The 23,049-nt window shown below is 42.4% G+C and overlaps 1 protein-coding gene across 1 annotated transcript in view; it reads right to left on the reverse strand.

Annotated features, from left to right (window-relative positions):
- The window catches only part of rims2a (regulating synaptic membrane exocytosis 2a), a 1,139,701-nt gene that overhangs the window by 562,508 nt on the left and 554,144 nt on the right, over positions 1-23,049 (reverse strand). The window lies entirely within an intron of this gene.

Raw genomic sequence — 23,049 nt, forward strand, 5'->3', positions numbered from 1 at the left:
TGTTCCAGAATGATTTTATATCCTGTTCCAACAAATAAATGGGTGAATTCCATAAATCTTCATAGCCACATTGTATCTCATATCATTCAACGATTGTGAATATACTGTACATTTTTAAGTTCTTCTGCTATTCTAATATCCTACCACTTATGCATTATCCCCTGTTTGCTTTCCTCAAATACATTGCTCCATGGATCTCTGAATTAAATTCTATAGCCATCCACCCGATTAAATCATTGGCATTTTCTTGTAATGATATTTATTCCTAATATTTAAACTATCATCAACACCATATCAGTAATCCTTTAACACGAGGAATTCTGCAGATGCTGGAAATTCAAGCAACACACATCAAAGTTGCTGGTGAATGTAGCAGGCCAGGCAGCATCTCTAGGAAGAGGTACAGTCGACGTTTTGGGCCGAGACCCTTTGTCAGGATTAACTGAAGGCAGAGCTGGTAAGAGATCTGGCCTGCCTGGCCTGCTGCATTCACCAGCAACTTTGATGTGTGTTGCCTCAGTAATCCTTTGTCCATCTTTTTGCCCTTTTCAAACAACTGTCACGTGATACTGTTCCATTTCCCCAGCACTGTGCCTGTAAGAACTTGGAAAATCATAGTCAGTGCCTGTCTTATTTCTTCCCTTGTACTTATTAATGGTCTGGGAGAGATTTTGTTTGGGCATGGACTTTCAAGTACTTTTCAAAATGGTGTCTCTGTCAATATTTCCCTTCATTTTGACATACCAGATGTTTCATCTTTCTTAAAAATAGTGTCTACTACATCCACTTCATTTCTCATGACTTTTACAATGTATTTATGATGTGGTGATGTCCTTAGCCTTCACACATGGGCGAGCTTTAAGTCTTCTTCTCTTTATATCCTCAAGCTCTTTATGTGCATCTTTGTGTTTTCTTCTGTGTTACTTTTAAAATGAACTTTATTTTCTTTCTTTATTTCCTTTTCAATTTTACCTCTGCTTTTTCCATATGACTCTAAAATGTCTGAGCACTGAACTCCAGGGGTATGTCAGATTTTTATTTGTATGATTGTGCCCTAAATACTCAATATCTAGTGACAAATTTACCCTTTAAAAATGGGACAAATGCATTCTGAACCCTTGTTTTCATCCATTTGAAAGCTCTCTTCTGCTCTGGCACCAATTTATCATTTCTATACAACTTATACTAAATTGCCTCCCAGTTGAGAAAAAATTAATGTTATCTTAATTGAGAAGCTTTACTCTTAGTCAATCTTTGCAAGTTTTATTCCATAGTTAAGTTAAAATAGTGCAAATTATAGTTGTCATAAATGCTCTCTCCCTTATACCCCAGTTTTAATTGCCTCTGTTTGTTCACTAGTTCAGCCTGCTAGGCCTTGTTCACTGATCTTATAAAAATATCATCTTCCTCACGGGTGTAATTGTTTCTTTAAACAATATTGCTAATTCCCTCATAATATTTTCCATAAATCTGAGCTGCCATTTGAATTCTTCTTTATGCCACACTTCAGTAAGAAGAACAATACCATATTTCTTCATTAGTGCCTCCAGCTCTTTCTTATACATTCCTTATATTAAAATGTGTAATATTAACAATGCAGGTCCATCCCAGGTTCCACAGAGTTTGGTTCCCTAGACCCATTCATAACTCGAACAGTTTGCAAGTCAGAGATACAGCCAGCCAGTAATATAGGTAAATACAAATACTGGCCAACCAAGGGCAACCTGTGGTTAAACTATACCTTTATGCAGAGAGACATGGAGAAATACATGTGTTTAAACATTTAAATAACATACAAATGTTTAAATTTGCCAAAAGGATAGATACCATGGTTGACTCTGTGAAGTCATTTAGAACTACTAGCTAGGAATCACTGTTCATCAAGGTTTTGTACATATCATCTGCCAACTTGTACTCATTCACCTCATCCCTCCTCCACCTTCTTACTCTGGCTTCTTCCCGCTTTCTTTCCAGTGCTGAAGAAAGGTCTCAGCTCAAAACTATTTATTTGTCTCCATCAATACTGCCTGACCTGCTGAGTTCCTCCAGTATTTTCTATGTTTTAATTTGCATGCATTGTTGCTTTGTAAGTAGTCACGTACCAAATGTTTCTAAGGATGTCAAAGAAATATATATTTTGTTCTTTGTAGCTGTAGCAGAAAATTTCCTCTTGTAACTCAGAAGAACAAAATGTTTCAAAGTATATTTATTTTCAAAAAAAATATCAATTATACCACCTTGAAATTGGTTTGCTTACAGGCAGCTGCAAATCAATACACCAAAAGAACCCAATTAAAAAAAATAAAATATAGACCAACACCCAATGCACAGAGAAAGGGGGTAAAAACACAAACCGTACAAACAATAGATATCTGAACCAAAGTGAGTCCTTAGATCCAAACCCCGGGGTAGTCTAGAGTAGGCCCAAAGCCTCAGTATCAATCCATCATATCAGCGGACACGCAGCACAGAAGCCCAAGGAACCTTCATGGCCTTAGCACCATGGAGAGAGAAGTGAACATCGTGGGAGAGTGAGCAATGTCTTGCAGTCTATCAGGGCCAGTGTTTAAATTGCTCAAACAGCTTATGGCACCTTGCACTTGGGGTCGAGGCCCTAGCGCTGCAAAATGCAATGGGCCTAGACCATGCTGCCCAGCGACTGGGTCTGAGCCCAGATTTTGCCACCCAAGCCAAAGCCACTCTCAAGCTCTTCAAATCAGCTTGGCATCCAGAGCAATCCAATCTCACACCTGGGCCAGTAGTATGGTAATCAAGTCTCCTCTGCCCCAGCTTCTCCTCTCAGCACCCAGAGTGATCCAACCTCACACCCGGGCCAGTTGTACAGGCATCGAGTCTCCTCTGCCTCGATATCTCCACTCTGAATAGTTCACTCCATCTATGGCATTTCTGCAACATACCAGCACGGTTCATCCCTCGAATTTTCTTCGCCTCTTCACCATTTGTGGTGAAAATTTACCACAATTTACTTCATAACAAGTGTTATTAGAAATGTTTTTAGTCAAATATCTTGCCTTTTGAACTACCAGTGAGCTATTGCACGCATTTGGTATAACATCTTAAATCAGAAGACCATTTTAAAACTATCTTAAAAGGTGAATTTCATTCATTCCAGACCCAATCCATGGCTTGTAAATCAATTTATTTATTGACAGATAACCACCACATGGACAGTTACGGATGAACCCAAAGTCTTCACATGGTTTACAAGTTTAATGTGAGGCTTCGTCATAGAGAAACCCTTCCCATTTGGGTGTCCCTTTCATTTCACTACAACTGAGCAGAATGATCAGAATATCTCTGATTCTACGTGTGACAGTGCACTGTGACTTTCATTCATAGTTTATCTCCTGCTCAAGTCTTTGCCCTGTAATGAAATCAATAATTTCCAAAATCTGCCCATGAGATAGATTTAAAGGCTGATGGATGAATTCGTCCAGGGACCCCGATGCCACACTTTTCAAATCCTTTGCATTGTGTTTGGTTATGCTCTTATGACAAGTACTTGCTTGGGCTAAGCTGCAGTACTGGAAAAAATTGCTATTATAGATATGCAAATTTTGGACAGCACCATGTCCCCTGGCTCCAAGATCCATCAAGTCTCGTCAATTAAATGGCATTCTTAGAAGTGACTGTAATTCAAGGAAGAGAGAGACCAGTTTTCATGACAATCTCTAATGCCCATTCAATTAATGCAATTAAATTTGCCAGTGTACATATTTTAATCTCTGAAATTTGGTGTCTAAAAACAAATAATAAATCCATTTGATCAAAATTTATAAGGATTTTTAATGAAAACAAATTCTTGCAAAGAATGACTACATTTAGTTTATTAAGAGCTCAACTAGCCCAAGGTGTAACCATTGTGTCTATCAAGTATGATAAATTATTGCATACTTATTCTGAGGCACAGAAAATTTTGGAAGGCAAAGAAGCTCTGCTTATGTTTCCCTTTTAGTTCTCACTAGATCAGGTGCCCAAAGGTACAATATTCCTCAGTTCAGGCAGACTTTGGCAACTGGGTGAAAGAGTAGCTCGCATTATTGCAAACATGAGAAAATCTGCAGATGCTAGAAACCCAAAGCAACACACACAAAAGATTTGCTTGCATTACTGATTCTTTCTATGACCCCTGACAAATGATAAAGAATAGTTCCTGTGTGTGTGGCTTCCTGTTTCTTCATTCAACTTGACTGGGCATGAGTCTCATTGAGTTGAGCCCTCTGAAGAAACGGAAGCCACCTAATTCTGCTGTGATAACATCTCCAGAGAACCCCATGGTTGTCATTCTCTGGCATCTCCAATACATGATGTCCATTCTTCTCCTCCTGCTCTCCTTGCAGTCAGCCTTGCTCCTGGTTACTTGTGTGAGAGGAAGTATCTAACAACTAAGAACAGAATCTTATCTGGACAATCTCAGAGTGTTCCTGATATGAAATGATCTGGACATTAGGAGATTCAAGGTGAAAGTGATTTTCATTTAATAATGACATAGAAACAGGCTATTCAGCCTATAAATTCATGCCAGTTCCCAACAGAGCAATTCCACTAAACTCACATTTCCAGAAAGCACTGCAATTTATTTTCAAATCCTGTTTGTTCTTTTACCACTTGTCTCCACTGGGGGAAATTAATTCCCCTGCCCTCCAACCCCTCCCACTATTAATCTACCAACATGTCTTAGTGATGTATAAAGAAACCATAACGTTTAAGGGAGACCTATGCAATTGCAGGAAGGAACTGTAAACTCCAACGGGCAGTAGCTGAGATCAGAATTGAACCCAGGTTATTGGAACTGAGAGTGACAGCACTAACTGCTGCTCCACTGCATTGCCCAAGGGGTAGAACATGCCACCTATGACCATAAAAGTTTACAGATATCAGTCAGCTTTGATGTACATATCCTTGATCTCAGGAGACATTGCAGCACACACAGGTTGAGAGAGAAGCATCCGGTTCCTGTGTATCTGAGGTGGGAAAAGGATCTTTGTATATGTACCTTCTTGTTAGGGCTAGGCTGATATGCTGTTATGCTTCACCTGTAGCTCCAGAAACACACCATGAGGAAATGCTACAGATGCATCTATAGTACGAAGTTTTAGCTCAGCACTCCAAAGTTTCTGTGGTCTAAGAACATAAGAAACAAGAGCAGGAGTAGGCCATCTGGCCCGTCGAGCCTGCTCCGCCATTCAATAAGTTCATGGCTGATTGACCATGGACTCATCTCCACCTACCTGCCTTTTCACCATAACCCTTAATTCCCCTACAATGCAGAAGTCCATCCAACCTTGTCTTAAATATATTTATTGAGGTAGCCTCCACTGCTTCATTAGGCAGAGAATTCCATAGAGTTACTACTCTCTGGGAAAAGCAGTTCCTCCTCATCTTCATTCCAAATCTACCTGCCCAAATCTTAAGGCTATGTCTCTTAGTTCTAGTCTCACCTACCAGTGGAAACAACTTTCCTGCCTCTATCTTACCTATCCCTTTCATAATTTCTTCTCATTCTTCTGAATTCCAATGAGTACAGTCTCAGGCAACTCAATCTCTCCTCATAGTCTAACCTCCTCATCTCTGGAATCAACCTCCTCTGCACCGCTCCAAAGCCAGCATATCCTTCTTCAAGTAAGGAGACCAGAACTGCACGCAGTAATCCAGGCGTGGCTTCACCAGTACAGTTGCAGCATAACCCCTCCCCTCCCAATACCTCTAGCAATGAAGGCCAACATTCCATTTGCCTTCTTGATAGCTTGCTGCACCTGCAAACCAACCTTTTGTGCTTCATGCACAAGCACTCCCAGTTTCCAGTGTAGCCTGCAGCAAACTCCAAGAATCCGAACAAAATTTGTCAGTAGGTTTTGAAATTGCACTGCCTTATAGGAAAACCTGATTGATTTGGAATAATGTGACCCAATTTCTCTTGACAATGCTCTAAACAAGCTCTGCAAAAAGATTGATATAAATCTCTTCACAGCTTCTGTGATAAATGCCAGCATATTTTATCACAGTATATTTCAGCTCTGGTACAGTCATACTACAATTATCCATAATGGAAAAGACAGATTTTCAAACCTAAATGCCTGAGAGTGAATCCATCAGCAGCTGGTTTAAATGCCCAAATCATTTATAGAAGCAAAAATAAAGCAAGCTGCAGATAGACAAACATCAAAATGTTGGAAAAACTCAGCAGATCAGATGGCACCTGTAGAAAGAGAAACAAAGTCTAGCCAGGGACTTCAATATAGAACTTCAAACATTGTGTTCCTCTTTCCACAGATACTACCTGATCAGCTATATGTTTCCAAAACCTTCTTTTTTTAAATTTTATATATATATACAGTGTAAGTACAAAAGTCTTAGGCACAAAAATATATATGTATATACATACCTAAGGCTTTTGCACAGTACTGTAGAAGCAACTTTACTTTCAAATGATTGCAGTAATGAACATTTACAGTTATATTATGCCCACTGAGAAACTGGACCGTGTGGGTCTGCGGGAATGATATTTCCTGGCATTAGGTGGACCTCTACTGATGTCACAGATCATACACAACATGCTTCTTCTTTGTCAATAAAAATTGGGAAAAGTTTAGTGCAACCTATGGCCTTTGATAGAGATTCATAATATAAGAGGTAGCCGTGCTTTTCTCTTTTGTTGCAGTAATGTCTATTTAAAGATACACTCTGCTGACATCAGGGGATCTGAAATGCATCTTCATAACTGACTTCAAACTGTTTAAACACATTTAAGCTTTCACCAAATATCTGAAAACTATCTGTGAGTGTTTTTTTCTCTCCAGAATTTAATTGCTGAGATATCCATTCCATTGGTGCGTCAATGGTTTCAACATTGGTGGCACTCCATTATTAAACCACGCAGTGACTACATCAATGTAACCAGCTGTCACAATGACTCCACTTATCATTGCACAACCAAGAGTTATTTCTCCTATATGTGATTGTATGGCATCAGATTTTGAGTGCCGAATCATTATTGTGTAAAAACAAACAATAACGAACTACCGAAATTATATTTCTCAGAAAAGCTACGCAGTTACTACCTTTAACAGACTTCGGACTGATGTAGGTCGTTCAAAGGTGTCACTAAGCAAATAGACCTGACAACTTGTGAATGTGGAAATGAGCCACAAACTATGCAACATCTCCTGCAATGCCCATCACTAGAGGAACCCTGTGCTGTTGCAGATCTTGCCGAATTCAACAACAAGGCTCAAATATGTGCCCAGTTCTGGCTGGGCCATGTACAGACTGTCCGTGGACACGATAAGAAGAAGACTATCTTTTGACCTTCTCTATTCTCTTTAGGTGATCATTCGTAATTGAGGATAATTTAAACTATACGTAAACAAATTCACAAGTGGCTAATGAGCCCAATTTAGAGGAACCACAGATTAGGCAGCAGCCTCACTGCATTTTGCTTTGCAGTACTTGCAGTGGGGCTGCAGTTTGGCGCTGGGAAGCTGCTCCTTTTTGAGTATGTAAACATGTCCTTGACTATGCACAGGATAGACTCTGATTTAGACCTCAGCCCAAGGCCAAATAAAGGAGCAATCTGGAAGCGTGAGCTCTGAGACTCAGATGATTAATTGGTTGGAGGAATGTGCTGGGAGGTGACTTGGTGCCTCTATGAGGAGATACCTCAATGTCCTAAAATTGCATCCTAGGCTGTTTCCGATAAAACTGGGCAGAAAAATGGTCCACTGATCTGTTACAGAGCCAGAGCTGAGTGACTCATTGATTCATGTTGTAGATGCCTCCCTGCTATTTTCATAGGTCTCCTTCCCATCATCTCTTCAGCCTGAGCAGAACCAGTGCTCATAATGAAGAGGATGTAAGGATGGGCAGGGAATACATAAATCTGTTGCTGAAGAAGAGATGAGCTGCCATGTGCCGTCTCTCTGTCTGGTGAGAAGGTGACCTGCTCGCTACTCAAACGGGAGAGCAATTTGCTGACATGTTCACCCAGAACAATGAGGTATCATGGGCGGAGACCAGAGCTCTATAGCGTCTGTCAGCTGAACAAGGAGGTGCTGTGTAATGGGGCTGCGGTCAAAGCTAGAGCAAAGTGTTTCCAAAGTGGAAGCCATGGTCTTCTGACTCCAATCAGCTTTCTACCAGGGTATGGACATGGTTTCCCACGTGCCCCTTTTCATCTCTTGCACTCGGTGAGTCAGGAGTGATGGTCTCTGAGGTTGATGAACCTCTGGATCAATGTCATTCCATATCCATCATACTCATGGTCCCTCAGGGCAGTTTGGGGGCCCAGACTCTGCTCACTGGGAAGTCCACTCACCAGCTTCCCTACAACCTATACTAGACTCCAGCTCCCTCATACCTGGTGCATCTCTCTCTGAACTGCCCCCCTCTTGGTGACTCTTTCACCCTTTGTGGTGCACCTTTCGGACATTTCTGACTTTCTGGGATGTCGGGTGCAATGATGCATTGAGTTCATTAGCATCATCATTACTCTCTCCTGTGTGCCATCCTCTCCTCCAGCTGCATTCCTCCTATCCCAGGACACTAAGCGCAAACCAGAAAATAACTGCACTGATAACCTGCAGCCACATCATCCTTGTGGCGATGCAGCAGCACAGACAATAATGAGCATTCACTGTTAATAGAGTCAAAGGGATATAGTGATTACAATAAACAACACACACAAAATGCTGGAGGAAGTCAGCAGGCCAGGCAGCATCTATGGAATGGAGTAAACTGTCGACGTTTCGGGCTGAGACCCACTCGCCAGCCCGCCTGCTGCACTTTCAGATCAGGTATGTGCTGCTCAGTACTCCCCCTGCTCACAAGGTGCATGACTGTCTCCTCCATGTTCACGAAACTGCGAAATTGCAATGCGATCCCACTGTCAATGTTAAGTTTATTGTCATATGCACAAATATGTGTACGCACAAGCCTCTCAAAGTCCAACTCTACGTCCCCGTCGTGTGAGGTGGAAACAGGTAAGACAGACCAACAGGGCTCTGGTGAAGCTGTATAGGCCAATCCCCTGTACAGTGGATACAATGGATTACAGAAACATTGACAAACCCCAACCAGACCATCGACTTTGGATGATGGAGACAAGAGGTCATCGATGGCCTGTGCTCCACTGGGAGCTCAGGGCCCAAGAAGAAGAAGACAAGTACATGTACAACCAGATGCAATGAAAAACTTACGTGCAACAGCAACACACTCGTACATCCAGATGCATAACATTCAGAAGAAAAACAGATGAAACATAAATTATACAAGTTTATGCTGCTGCCGCTGTAAAGTGATGCATGGTAGCATAGGTGTTAGCGCAACGTTTACAGCGCCGCCTGAAAGATCGGGGTTTGGTTTCAGTTGCTGTCTGTAAGGAGTCTGTCCATTCTCCCCGTGACCATCTGGGTTTCCTCTGGGTACAAGTGTGGGTTTCTAGCACAATCCTCACTGATTTGATTTAGTATGTTCCAATGTACCTGTGACAAATAAAGCTAATCTTTACCTATCAAGACTAAAGAACAAAGGGCAGAATTGCACCAACAGAACTAGAACCAAAATAAAGTTCACTGCAGTGCCAAGTGTTCAATATGATCATGATGCTGTTACACTGAGACAATGATTCGGGTTGGTAAAGATGTGAATGGATGCAGGGACTGGCTGTTCTTGAAACTGGTGGAGCGGGACTTCTGTACTTCCTGACGGTAGCTGTGATAAGATGGCATGACCCTGATGGTTGAGCTCTTTGACAATAAATGTAACCTTCCCGAAGCTGCACTACACGCAGATACTTTCAATGGTGGGGAGGAATGTGCTGAAGGTATATTGGGCTGAGTTCACTAATCTCTGCAGCTTCATATGTTCCTGTGCATTTGTAGCGTGAAAGGTTAACACTATGCACTGGTCGATGGCCCCTGCCACCATGTTAGTTATTGATTGGCCCATGTGAGGAAAGCTGCAGCTTTTCCGTTGGTTGCTTCTGATACCATGGTGCCAGCTTCCAGCATCAAAGTACTGTTAGCGTATAAATCTAGCACATGTGGGGCTCTCGCTCTCTCAGGGCTCACCACAGACAGGGGGATCACATGACTGGTGCCATTGAAAGATTTGAAAGTGCGCTACAGATAAAGGGTCTGTGGGCACACTTAAATAGCTATCTGCATGACTTGAATGCTTTAGTGAATGATTTTAGTATCTGTCTTTGACTTGTTAATAAACAGTTAAAACTTACCTATAATTGGTGTCCTCTGTCTCTTTACCGAATCTGCGAACCTAATTCCACGCAACCATTGGCATATTCAGCAAGGATTCAGTAATGGAATAAAAGATGAAAATGTTTAAAATGTTTAAAAGTAATAAAGAGAACCCATGTGTAAGGAATGCCGAGGCCTGGGGAGGACTGATAAACAATCCGGGATTCGGAAGTCTTGCCAACCTACTGGTGGGCTACGCCAAGCTGGTGGACTGGTCAGACAAGCTGGAAGCCCACAGGGTGAAAATGGGACACCATTTTGTGTCCATGCTGAATGAAGTAGGGATCCCATTTAAGAACAGGAGCCAGAAAGGACTTTTTTGGCCGCTGGTGGCCATCACGAAGTGACAGTGTGAGATAATTTCACAGAATGAGCAGGAAATTGAAAGCTTTAAAAACAAAGTGGATGAGTTGATTCAGTACTGTATCAACATAGGGGAGGTTGCCTGCTTGGCCCAGACCCTGGCTAAAGAAACTGGAGGACAAGGGTACCAAGATAGCCTGTGGTTGTAAAAGTGTGGCAATTAGAGGCTGCCCAAAAGGCGAATTGGCAACCGGAACAACTTTAATGCTGTGGATAGGTGACCCTGACGCGTGGGGGGGGGGGATATCTGGTTCTGTAGCGAGGATGGGGAAGAAAGGTGAGATGAGAGTCCTGCAATTCCTCCTCGAAATGACCGCCCTCCCCTTTATGCAGCAGAACCAGTTGTCAGAATATGTTTTGAACTTTGCATTTTTTGCAGCCATTTAATGTAACAAAATGGAGTAGACAATCCCCAAGTGCTAAGCTAATATGTTACAATGTATGTCCGTCACCACAAGAATGTGCTTACTGAAGGAATAGGTGCCTCCCAGCACCCATTGTACTGAACACTCTGTAAAAATAAGGAAGTAGCAGAGATGAATCAACCACAGATGGCAGATTACAACAAATGTATCAGAAGGACTGTACTTTCTGGAAATAGTAACCTTGTCTTGTTCCTATGCATGAAAAGAACACTTTGTAAACAGTGTGTTGGAGGTCTCCTACCATCCCTGATGGAAGCAGAGGTGAACTCTCCGTTTGCAAATAATAAAGCCACTTAATAAACATCCGCTTAGTGTGGGTAACATACATCAAAGTTGCTGGTGAATGCAGCAGGCCAAGCAGCATCTATAGGAAGAGGTGCAGTCGACGTTTCAGGCCGAGACCCTTCGTCAGGACTAACTTCGTCCGTTAGTCCTGACGAAGGGTCTTGGCCTGAAACATCGACTGCACCTCTTCCTATAGATGCTGCTTGGCCTGCTGCGTTCACCAGCAACTTTGATGTATGTTGCTTGAATTTCCAGCATCTGCAGAATTCCTGTTGTTCGCTTAGTGTGGGTACTGTGTTTTTTGTGAGACCTAGTGGAGACATAGTCAACACAGCACCAGCTAAACCAGTGACCACTGGTGTGGGTTTTGGCCCATTGCTCCTCCCATGGGGCAGGGAGAGAAAGAGGAATGTGGGGTGGATAGCACAGCATTCTCCCTCCAAGACGACACTGCTTAGAGTTTTCTGCTAAGGAACTGGCAGAAATGAGGTATGGACATTGACAAAAGCTGGGGACGCCTCCAGTCATGTAACCATTGAGGATATGGGATGCAGGTGGGGGTGGGGGTGGGGTTGTTGGAGCAATTTTATCTGGGGGAAGGGTGCTGTCATCTCATCACATGATAAATAATGCACTGAGAGTTCTGCCTCACTTCCCAAGTGAATAATGTATCTTTATGGGATCTAGTGACAGAGTTGGTTAAGGAGAGGTACTCCTCCCTTCTCGAATGGGATTTAAAGTCCCAGGAGGAGTGGAGCACACTAGAGAAAGGGACTTTGGTCAAACGGGGCTGTGCATGACCGTGGCGGTGACCCACCATTGGATAGTGAACTGGCGGGCTGCTTGGTTAAAACAACACAGGTGCCTAATATTTGGTAATGGTTTAACCCTTAAGAGCAAGTTACTTTCCAAAATGGTTTAAAGTACAAATGGTTTGTATATTTCAAATGTTGTGGCTACATGTCAATTTACTTGAGTGAGAGAGAGAGAGAGAGAGCGTTTCTGAGGGAGTGAGTGCAAAGGCTGCCATGAGTTTGCTCAATTAATATTGGAGGTTTGAATTAATCCTCTACTTCAGCGGAAAGGTGACCAATTGAAATATTTTGTTACTCTGTGAAGTAAATTTGCAGGAGCTCTTATCTTTTAAGAGGCTATGCCTTTAAGATGCTGTGTGAATGTGTTAATGCTTCAAAGGCCATCTTTTCTTTCCCCTTTGTTCTTTGGAAAATATGAAAATTAACTATTTATTCTAAATTTTGTAGTTACTTGTGAAGGTTCTGATTTTTGTTTGGTCTTATTTGTGTTTTTAGTTTTTTTGCTTTCTCGAGAATTGATTTTAGAGGGAGACACAATTCCACATTGGAAATCTGTGCAACTCTATTCTGGACATGTGATGCTCACATGTCAGAGGAAAAGGATTGTTGGAAGATATTATCCAGCTTCTTCAGCTTTGGCGTTTTGTTTTGGGAGAAATGGGGTGTGGGTAGTCCATTCCAACCAACCTTGCCTCAGAGTTTTGCAAAAGCAATAAAAAACTTCAACCTTAGTAATCTCCAGCAGAACAAGTGATTAAAGGACTGGTACTTTCCTGGATATGGTTTATCTAATCCAAAGGTCCTGTCTCTGAGAGTGATTCCCCAACCAAAAAGGTAGGGAAAAGAATGTTGGTGTAGTCAATATAATGACCACAGATCTAATTAGTCAGAGAGATATGGCAACTGTGAGCAGGAACAGCATCCTGGGATAACTGTCTATGTGGAATGGGGCTGTGAAGGTGGGCACTTCCTGGACCCTGGATGGTTCTTATTGGATATGTGCCTCCTGGGCCTCCCCATCGCTACCCATGTGGTGATACAGCTACTGCTATCCGGGATATGTTGTACCAAACATACATCATTGGGCACCCTGCCCATGATAGTCTGAGTAGTAAGAGGTATATAACAGAGGCAGAAAGGTTTTTGGATGAAAGCCTTCCTCACCCCCCTCCCCCGGTATACTCCAGCCAGGCTGTCCCGGGAAATGATAGATTATCTGCTTGCAGAAACCTGTGCTGTTATTAACCATTACTTCATACAAGGCGAAACTCAACACCATGAATGGCTGTAATGCTTCAGCCCCAGATGAGCTCAGCAACTTTTATGCATGCTTTGAAAGGGAGAACAATACGACACTGGTGTGAATCCCCGCAGCATCTGATGATCTTGTGAGCTCTGACTCGGAGGCCGATGCTAGAACATCTTTCAAGAGGATGAAACCTCACAAGGCGTTAGATCTTGATGGAGTACCTGGTAGGGAACTGAAAACCTGTGTCAACCTTCATGTTCAATGATATCTTCAGTCTCTCATTGCTGTAGTCTGAATTTCCCACCTGCTTCAAATGGGTGACAATCATATCAATGACCTAGAAGAGTAGGGTGAGCAGCCTCAATGAATATCATCCAGTTGCACTCACATCTACTGTGATGAGGTGCTTTAAGAGGGTGGTCATGGCCAAAATCAACTCCTGCCTAAGCAAGGATCTGGACCCGCTGCAATTTGTCTATCATGCCTCTCTTTTTCTCCGGAAACTTCTCTGCCTTCCAAGTCAGCCACTTAATGTTGTTGCTTTCAGATTGACACAGTAAGTGTTTAAGCTTTTGACATTAATAAAAATGTTTTAAGCTGAACTAAGTGGGACAGGATCCCATCTGGAACCACGCACCTCCTGTTTTGCTGCCTCATATTGGGTGCAAACCACCACATTGCTGCTAATGTATTCTTGGTCCGTTTCACTTCTGTTCGCAGAAAATATGAACAGACATTCACATTATACATTGCTGCAGCAGCACAGCCTGAAATCCAATTTCTAAGCAGTTATCCTATAGAACTTCGCATATAGGACAATATTTCTATGAACTGAGTTTACTTATATAACTTAATTCATTTTATCAAATTAATGTGAGTCCAATTGATTAGTATTTTTAATCACTTGAAATTATTTGCAAATATTCATAAATATTCAGATTTTTGACTGTTTTTCACTGTCGCATGATCTTAGGATTATGGCTTTCCAATCTGTCAGAGTCTATTTAAACTTCTGGTGACCCTATCACATAGCAGGACTCACACATGATGTGCCAACTCTGATGAGGATCTCAGTTGATTCAGATGGCTGTAGACTTGAGTTAAGCACAAAAATCTAGGTTGGCTCTCTCGTGTAACACTAAAGGAATGATGTAGAGTTATTTTAGTATTATTTAGAGGTACAACATGGTAACAGGTCCTTCCAGCCCAAAGAGTCCACGCTGCCCAATTACACCATGTGACCAATTAACCTACTAACCCGCATGTCTTTCAAAAGTGGGAGGAAACTGGAGCACCCAATGGAAGCCCATACGGTCATGGGGAGAACATACAAACACCTTACAGAGAGCTTTGGAACTGAACTTGGATCACTGGCACTGTAGTAGCATTACACTACCAAAAATGCCTTTTTTCAGATCAATATTAAACTCTTATTTGTGATTTCTCAAATGGCAATGATAAACTCTCATATTAATTATAGGAGGAGCTGAGGAACAGCTATAGTCATAGTCCATAAGACCATAAGACCTTAAGACATACGAGTAGAATTAGGCCATCTGGCCCATCAAGTCTGCTCCATTATTTAATCATGGCTGATCCTTTTAATTTTCTCCTCAACCCCAGTTCCCCGTCTTCTCCCCGTAACCTTGATGCCATGTCCAATCAAGAACCTAAATCAATCTCTGCCTTAAATACACCCAACAGTCTGGCCTCCACAGCTGCATGTGGCAACAAATTCCATAAATTCACCACCCTTTGGCTAAAGAAATTTCTCCGCATCTCTGTTTTGAAAGGGCACCCCACAATCCTGATGATGTGCCCTCTTGTCCTACACTTTCCCACCATGGGAAATGTCCTTTCCACATCTACTCTGATAGGCTTTTCAACATTTGAAAGGTTTCACTGAGATCACCCCCTCATCCTTCTGAATTCCGGCGAGTGTACAGACCCAGAGCCATCAAACCTTCCTCGTAGGATAACCCTTTCATTCCAGAAATCATCTTTGTGAACCTCCTCTGGACCGTCTCAAATGCCAACACATCTTTTTTAAGATGAGGGGTCCAAAACTGTTCACAACACTCAAGGTGAGGCCTCACCAGTCCTTTATAAAGCCTCAGCATCACATCCTCGCTGTTGTATCCTAGACCTCCTGAAATGAATGCTAACATGGCATTTGCCTTCCTCACCACCAACTCAAGCTGCAAGTTAATATTCAGGGTGTTCTGCACAATGATTTCCAAGTCCCTTTGCACCTCAGATTTTTGGATTTTCTCCCCGTTTAGAAAATAGTCTGGACATTTATTTCTACTACCAAATTGCATGATCAAGCATTTTCCAACATTGTATTTCATTTACGACCTTCTTGCCCATTCTCCTAATCTGTCTAACTCCTTCTGCATCCTACCCGTTTCTTCAACAATACCTGCCCCTCCACCAAACTTCGTATCATCTGCAAACTTTGCAACAAAACCATCTATTCCATCATCTATCTCATTTATATACAGCATAAAAAGAAGTGGTCCCAACACTGACCCCTGCGGAACACCACTAGTCACTGGCAGCCAACCAGAAAAGGATCCTTTTATTCCCACTCACTGCCTCCTATTAATCAGTCAATGCTCTAACCATGTTATACCTGTAACAATAAATTTTCCTGTAATACCATGGGCTCTTAACTTGGTCAGCAGCTTCATGTGTGGCACCTTGTCAAAGACCCTCTGAAAGTCCAAATATACAACATCCACAGCATCCCCTTTATCTATCCTACTTGTAATCTCCTCTAAGAATTCCAACAGGTTCGCTAGGCAGGATTTTCCCTGAAGGAAACCATGCTGACTTTGTACTATCTTGTCCTGTGTAACCAAGTACTCCATCACCTCACCCTTAACAATTGACTCTAACATCTTCTAACAATTGACACCGAGGTCAGGCTAACTGGTCCATAATTTCCTTTCTGCTGCCTTCCTTCTTTCTTGAAGAGCAAAGTGACATTTGCAATTTTCCAGTCTCTGGCACCATGTCACAGTCCCATGATTTTTGAAAGATTATTTCTAATGCCACCACAATCTCTAACACTACCTCTTTCAGAATCCTAAGGTGTAGTTCATCTGGGTGACTTATGTATCTTTAGGTCTTTCAGCTTTTCTCTTGTAATCATAACTGCACCCACTTCTCTTCCTTCGTACACTACAACATCAGACATACTGCTAGCATCTTTCACAGTGAAGGCTGATGCAAAATACTCATTTCATCCTTCCCCTTCTAATTATTTTTTGTTGCTCTCTGTAGGTTTTTAAAATCTTCCCAATCCTCTATCTTCCCACTAATTTTTGCTTTGTTGTATGCCCTTTCTTTTGCTTTTATAATAGCTTTGAATTCCCTTGTCAGCCATATTTTACCATTTGAATAGTTCTTCATTTTTGGAATACATATGTCCTGCACCTTCCTCATTTTCACAGAAACGCGTGCCATTGCTGCTCTGCTGACATCCCTGCCAGGAGCTCCTTCCAATTTACTTTGGCCAACTCCTCTCTCATACCACTGTAATTTCCCTTACTCCACTGAAATATTGCTACATCAGGCTTTATTTTCTCCCTATCAAATTTCATGTAGAATTCAATCATATCGTGATCACTGGTTCCGAAGGATTCTTTTACCTTAAGCTCCCGAATTGCCAACGGTTCATTACATAACACCCAGTCCAGTACAGCTGATCCCCTAGTAGGCTCAATGACAAACTGCTCTAAAAAGCCATCTCTTAGGCACTCAACAAACTCACTCTCTTGAGATCCATTACCAACCTGATTTTCCCAATTGACCTGCAAGTTAAAATCTCCCATGACGACCATAACATTGCCTTTTTGGCACGCCTTTTCTATTTCCTGTTGTAATCAGTGGCCGACCTCCCAGCCACTGTTGAGAGGCCTGTATATAACTGCCATCAACATCCTTTTACCCTTGCAGTTTCTTAACTCAGCCCACAAGGATTCAACGTCTTCTGATCCTACGTCATACCTTTCTACTGATCTAATGCCATTCTTTACCAGTACAGCCACGCCACTCCCTCTGCCTACCTTCCTATCCCTCTGATATAACGTGTAACATGTCGCTGTGTGGCCAACGTGTATCCATCACTCAACAATAGTAAATCAGATGACTTTGTCGTTACAACATTGCTGTTTATAGGAACATACTGTAAGCAGGATTCCACTTGTGTTTTCTAATTGATAGCAGTGAAAGCACTTCAATGGGACATCCTAAAAAGAACACGGAAGTAGCTTTGTGAAAGCACAACTTTATTTTTGCCCCTTTCAAATGGCTATGGCAGTGGTGTCATGGGGTTTGGGTGTAGAAATTATCATTGGTTTTAGAGTCTCCAACACAGGAACTTGAGTTATGAAATCTGAGTGGCATTCTGAAAGATGCTCATGCAAACATGTTTGTGTCATTATTCATTGACACATTTTCAATCAATTAGCTTAGTCAGTAGGAATGGGTTAATGGTAAAGGCGGGGCGGTTTGGGTGGGGTAAAATAATAATCCAAATGGCACTAATTATAGAAATCTGCAACATTGATACCTGCAGTGCTCCTTTGTGATATTTTCAAATTATATTATGATTATGGTTACACCAAGCAAATTAAGGCATTTGTCATTTGTTTGACTAACACGAGGACATACCCAATCAAAGCGTTTCCATAGAGGGCTTCCAGACCGTTCGAGCTGACCGGAATTGCACTGAGAGCGGTAAGCATGAAGGAGGGGGGCTGGCGGTTCTGGTAAACAACACATGGTGCAATCCTGGTCATATTACGATCAAGGAATGGGTCTATAGCCCAGATATTGAACTTTTTGTTGTTGGACTCCGGCCATATTATTTGCCAAGGGAAATCTCGCATGCAATTGTGGTTGTTGTGTACATCCCTCCCTCTGCCAACCCGACGTCGGCGTGTAACATCATTTACACCGTCATAGTTAGATTACAAACCCAGCACCCGAGTGCCCTCATTACCATCTCGGGTGACTTCAACCAGGTTACCATGGCTAGAACACTGCCCAACTTCACGCAGTATGTGAGCTGTACAACCAGAGGGGAGAGGACTCTGGATTTGATGTACGCTAACGTTAAGGATGCATACAGCTCCTCTCCCCTCCCCCCACCGGGAAGGTCAGATCACAACCTGCTGCATCTAAAACCCTGCTACGAGCCTGTGGTGAACAGTAAATCTACAACCTCGAGGACAGTGAGGAAATGGTCGGAGGAGGCTTATGAGGCACTCCAGGGTTGTTTTGAGGTGACAGACTGGCAGGCACTCTGTGAGTCACATGGAGAGGACTGCAATGTTCCGAAAAGAACTGTCCTTTATTATTCAAATAACAAGCCATGGGTAACAAAGGACATTAAGGACCACCTGAACGCTAAAAAGAGGGCGTTTAGAGATGGAAATAGGGAGGAGCTCAGGGCAATACAGAGGGACCTGAAAGCCAGGATCAGGGAGGCTAAAGACAGGTACAGGAGGAGGCTTGAGTGGAAACTCCAGCAGAACAACATGAGAGAGGTCTGGAGTGGGATGAGGACCATCACTGGGTTCCAGCAAACTAGCAACAGAGGAGCTGAATGCAGTGTGGACAGGGCCAATGAACTTAACCTGTTCTTTAACAGATTTGACATTGTGGCCCCTGCCCATCCCCCACATAAGCCATCTGTTGTCGGCCCCCAACCAACACATATTCCACTCTCCCCTCCTACCCCTCCTCACAGTCCCCCAGCCTGCTGTCATGACTATACCCCTTCCCCACACGAAACCACCACAGTGGGTTTCACAGTTGAACAGGTGAGAAGACAGCTGAAATGTCTCAACCCAAGCAAGGCTGCAGGACTGGATGGTGTCAGTACCAGGGTGCTCAAAACCTGTGCCCTCAGCTATGTGGAGTACTTCGCCATGTATTCAACCTGAGCTTAAGGCTCCGGAGGGTTCCTGTGCTGTGGAAGACATCCTGCCTCGTCCCTGTGCCAAAGACGCCGCGCCCCAGTAGCCCCAATGACTACAGACCGGTGGCATTGATCTCCCACATCATGAAGACCCTGGAGAGACTTGTTCTGGAGCTGCTCCAGCCTACGGTCAGGCCACACTTAGATCCCCTCCAGTTCGCCTACCAGCCCCGACTAGGAGTTGAGGATGCCATCATCTTCCTGCTGAACCGTGTCTATGCCCACCTGGACAAGCCAGCGAGCACTGTGAGGGTCATGTTTTTTTGACTTCTCCAGTGCATTCAACACCATCCACCCTGCTCTGCTGGGGGAGAAGCTGACAGCGATGCAGGTGGATGCTTTCCTGGTGTCATGGATTCTTGATTATCTGACTGGCAGACCACAGTACGTGTGCTTGCAACACTGTGTTTCTGACAGAGTGATCAGCAGCACTGTGGCTCTACAGGGGACTGTCTTGTCTCCCCTTCTCTTCACCATTTACACCTCGGACTTCAACTACTGCACAGAGTCTTGTCATCTTCAGAAGTTTTCGGATGACTCTGCCATAGTTGGATGCATCAGCAAGGGAGATGAGGCTGAGTACAGGGCTACGGTAGGAAACTTTGTCACATGGTGTGAGCAGAATTATCTGCAGCTTAATGTGAAAAAGACTAAGGAGCTGGTGGTAGACCTGAGGAGAGCTAAGGTACCGGTGACCCCTGTTTCTATCCAGGGGGTCAGTGTGGACATGGTGGAGGATTACAAATACCTGGAGATATGAATTGGCAATAAACTGGACTGGTCAAAGAACACTGAGGCTGTCTACAAGAAGGGCCAGAGCCATCTCTATTTCCTGAGGAGACTGAGGTCCTTTAACATCTGCCAGACGATGCTGAGGATGTTCTGCGAGTCTGTGGTGGCCAGTGCTATCATGTTTCCTGTTGTGTGCTGGGGCAGCAGGCTGAGGGTAGCAGACACCAAAAGAATGGACAAACTCATTCGTAAGGCCAGTGATGTTGTGGGGATGGAACTGGACTCTCTGACGGTGGTGTCTGAAAAGAGGATGCTGTCCAAGTTGCATGCCATCTTGGACAATGTGTTCCATCCACTACATAATGTACTAGGTGGGCACAGGAATACATTCAGCCAGAGACTCTTTCCACCGAGATGCAACACAAAGCGTCATAGGAAGTCATTCCTGCCTGTGGCCATCAAATTTTACAACTCCTCCCTTGGAGGGTCAGACACCCTGAGCCAATAGGCTGGTCCTGGACTTATTTCATAATTTACTGGCATAATTTACATATTACTATTTAACTATTTATAGTTTTATTACTATTTATTATTTTTTATGGTGCAACTGTAACGAAAACCAATTTCGCCCGGGATCAATAAAGTATGACTATGACTATAACTATGTCTATCTGTGTGCATGGCTTTCAGTGAAATATGGCAAATTAATGTGGCTTTTAATAGAAAATAACTAGCAGCATTGAAGTCTCCAATAAAGGTTAACAATTGGCACAGGTATTCTTGCTGTCAATCTTTGAAAATCTGGATTGAAGTTAATGGCATTTTTCCAGGGTTGCAGAGTTCTATATATTTAGATAAGTGCCCTTTTCTCTGCAGACTACTAGTGGCTGAGAGACAGGAGGTGTAAATGTGCCTCATAGATGTATTGAATCATAAACTAATAAGGCACAGTCAGAGACTATTGCACCTCTGCTGGCTTTTGAACAGTTTAGTTAATTGGACCCGGTACTTTGAATTTCCCCCTTAGCTTTTCCAAATCCCTTCTGAAGTTTTATTAAGTTTACATATGAGATCATAAGAAATTGCTGCATTAAAAAAAAATCTCCTTCTTGATTTCTTGTAAATTATCCTAAATCCTAGTTCTCCTGTTTCTGAAAGTTTTCCTTTATCCACTTGATCAAAAGCTCACTTCATTTTAAACATTTCTGTTAAATCTTTTTTTAACCTTCCATGTTCTGTGGTACCTTTGCTGTTCTGTGTTCTGCTCACACATGTCCCTCACTGCTGGTACCTCTGTGATAATCTATTCTCCATCATCCCACTCACCCTTTCATCATTCCTAAAAGCCGCTACCTTCAACTGGAAACAATTATTATCAAAAATGCACTGCTTACCTCCGTTTAAAAAAATGCCTTTTCAGAGCTGCTCCTTTCCTTATCTAAGTAAAACCTGTTTTCAGTACACAGGCTTGCATCATACAGCAGGTTAAGTTTTAAAATTTATTTCAAATGTATTTCAAACAGAAATAAGATGTGTATTTATGCAGTACATTGTATGGTCTCAGCCTGTCCTGAAGCACAGAAAACAATCTACACGCAGCAAAGCCTATCAAAAATTGCCTTAATGTATGACTGCACACGGTATATATGTTTAGTGCTGCAAGGCAATAGAAAGGAGAGATATATACAAGACCAGGAATACAATAATAAAACTTTGGTATTGCCGCATTTAAAACTTTGGGCCCACAAAACACCGATATTAATGGAGAATATCCAAAGGCTAGATCTTCAAAAGTTACTTAGTCTTGGGTCCTGATGAAGAGTCAAGGCCCAAATCGTCCACTGTTTATTCCAATAAATTAATAGAGTCAATCAAATAAAAATGGAGAATCAGAAGGAAAATTAAGAAGACAGGAAGCAATTCTTATTGCAGAGAAGATCAGCTGTTTGAAAATTTTGCCAGAGTGTGATTGTAATTTAAGCCTTCAAAAGGGGAGTGTTAGGTTCGTCAACGGAAAACATTGTGAGATATAAAAGTTAAGGTGGCATTAGCTGTGATCATTAATATCAATTACTGTAACCTTCAGGAACTTATTTATCATCTTAATGGATTAGGGAGGTGGTGTCATTATTTTTCCTCAATTGGCCTACATTAGGTTGTCTGTTATATACCATCTATCAGTAGACACTATAACTGAAGAACAGGCTTACTCTGAATGTAAATTCCACTGCACCTAGATGGGACACACTGATTGGATCAACTGGGGATTTTTACACGTTAAATTACCTAGAGAATAAAGAGCACAAAATGGAAGCATCAGCACTGTTAGTCCATGATGATAATATGCACCACATGAGTCTTCTCCCAACTCTCAATATTTGACAATCACTCATGACAACTTCACCAAGAAGTCTAATTGGTTATAACCGTTTTTGAGAGAATCAGCACAGAATGATCGATCTGATATTATCTTCAGCTTTTACTATGCAGTACTCTCACTATAAAAATAACTGAAGATGTACCCAAAACCTCATCTCCATTTCATTGTTCAGAGTACAACTGAAATTCACTATCAAAGTGCATACTGCATATGTCACCAGATACTACCTGGAGATTTAGTTTCTCGCAGGCATTTACAGGAAAACAAAGAAAGTATATGAAAAACTATACATGACAAAGACTGATAAACTACCAATATGTAAAAGAGGACAAATCATGCAAATAATAAATTTTTAAAAAGTAACTAAGTAATACTGAGAACATGAGTTGTAGACTCCTTGAAAGTGAATTTGTGGGTTGTGGAGTCAGTTCATTGTTGAGGTGAGTGGAGTTACCCATGCTGATTCAGGAGCATGATGGCTGTTAGGTAATAACTGTTCCTGAACCTGGTGATGTGGGATCTAAGTCTCCTGTG

This window comes from Mobula hypostoma, chromosome 1 (assembly GCF_963921235.1).
Source record: "Mobula hypostoma chromosome 1, sMobHyp1.1, whole genome shotgun sequence".
Taxonomy (NCBI): domain Eukaryota; kingdom Metazoa; phylum Chordata; class Chondrichthyes; order Myliobatiformes; family Myliobatidae; genus Mobula; species Mobula hypostoma.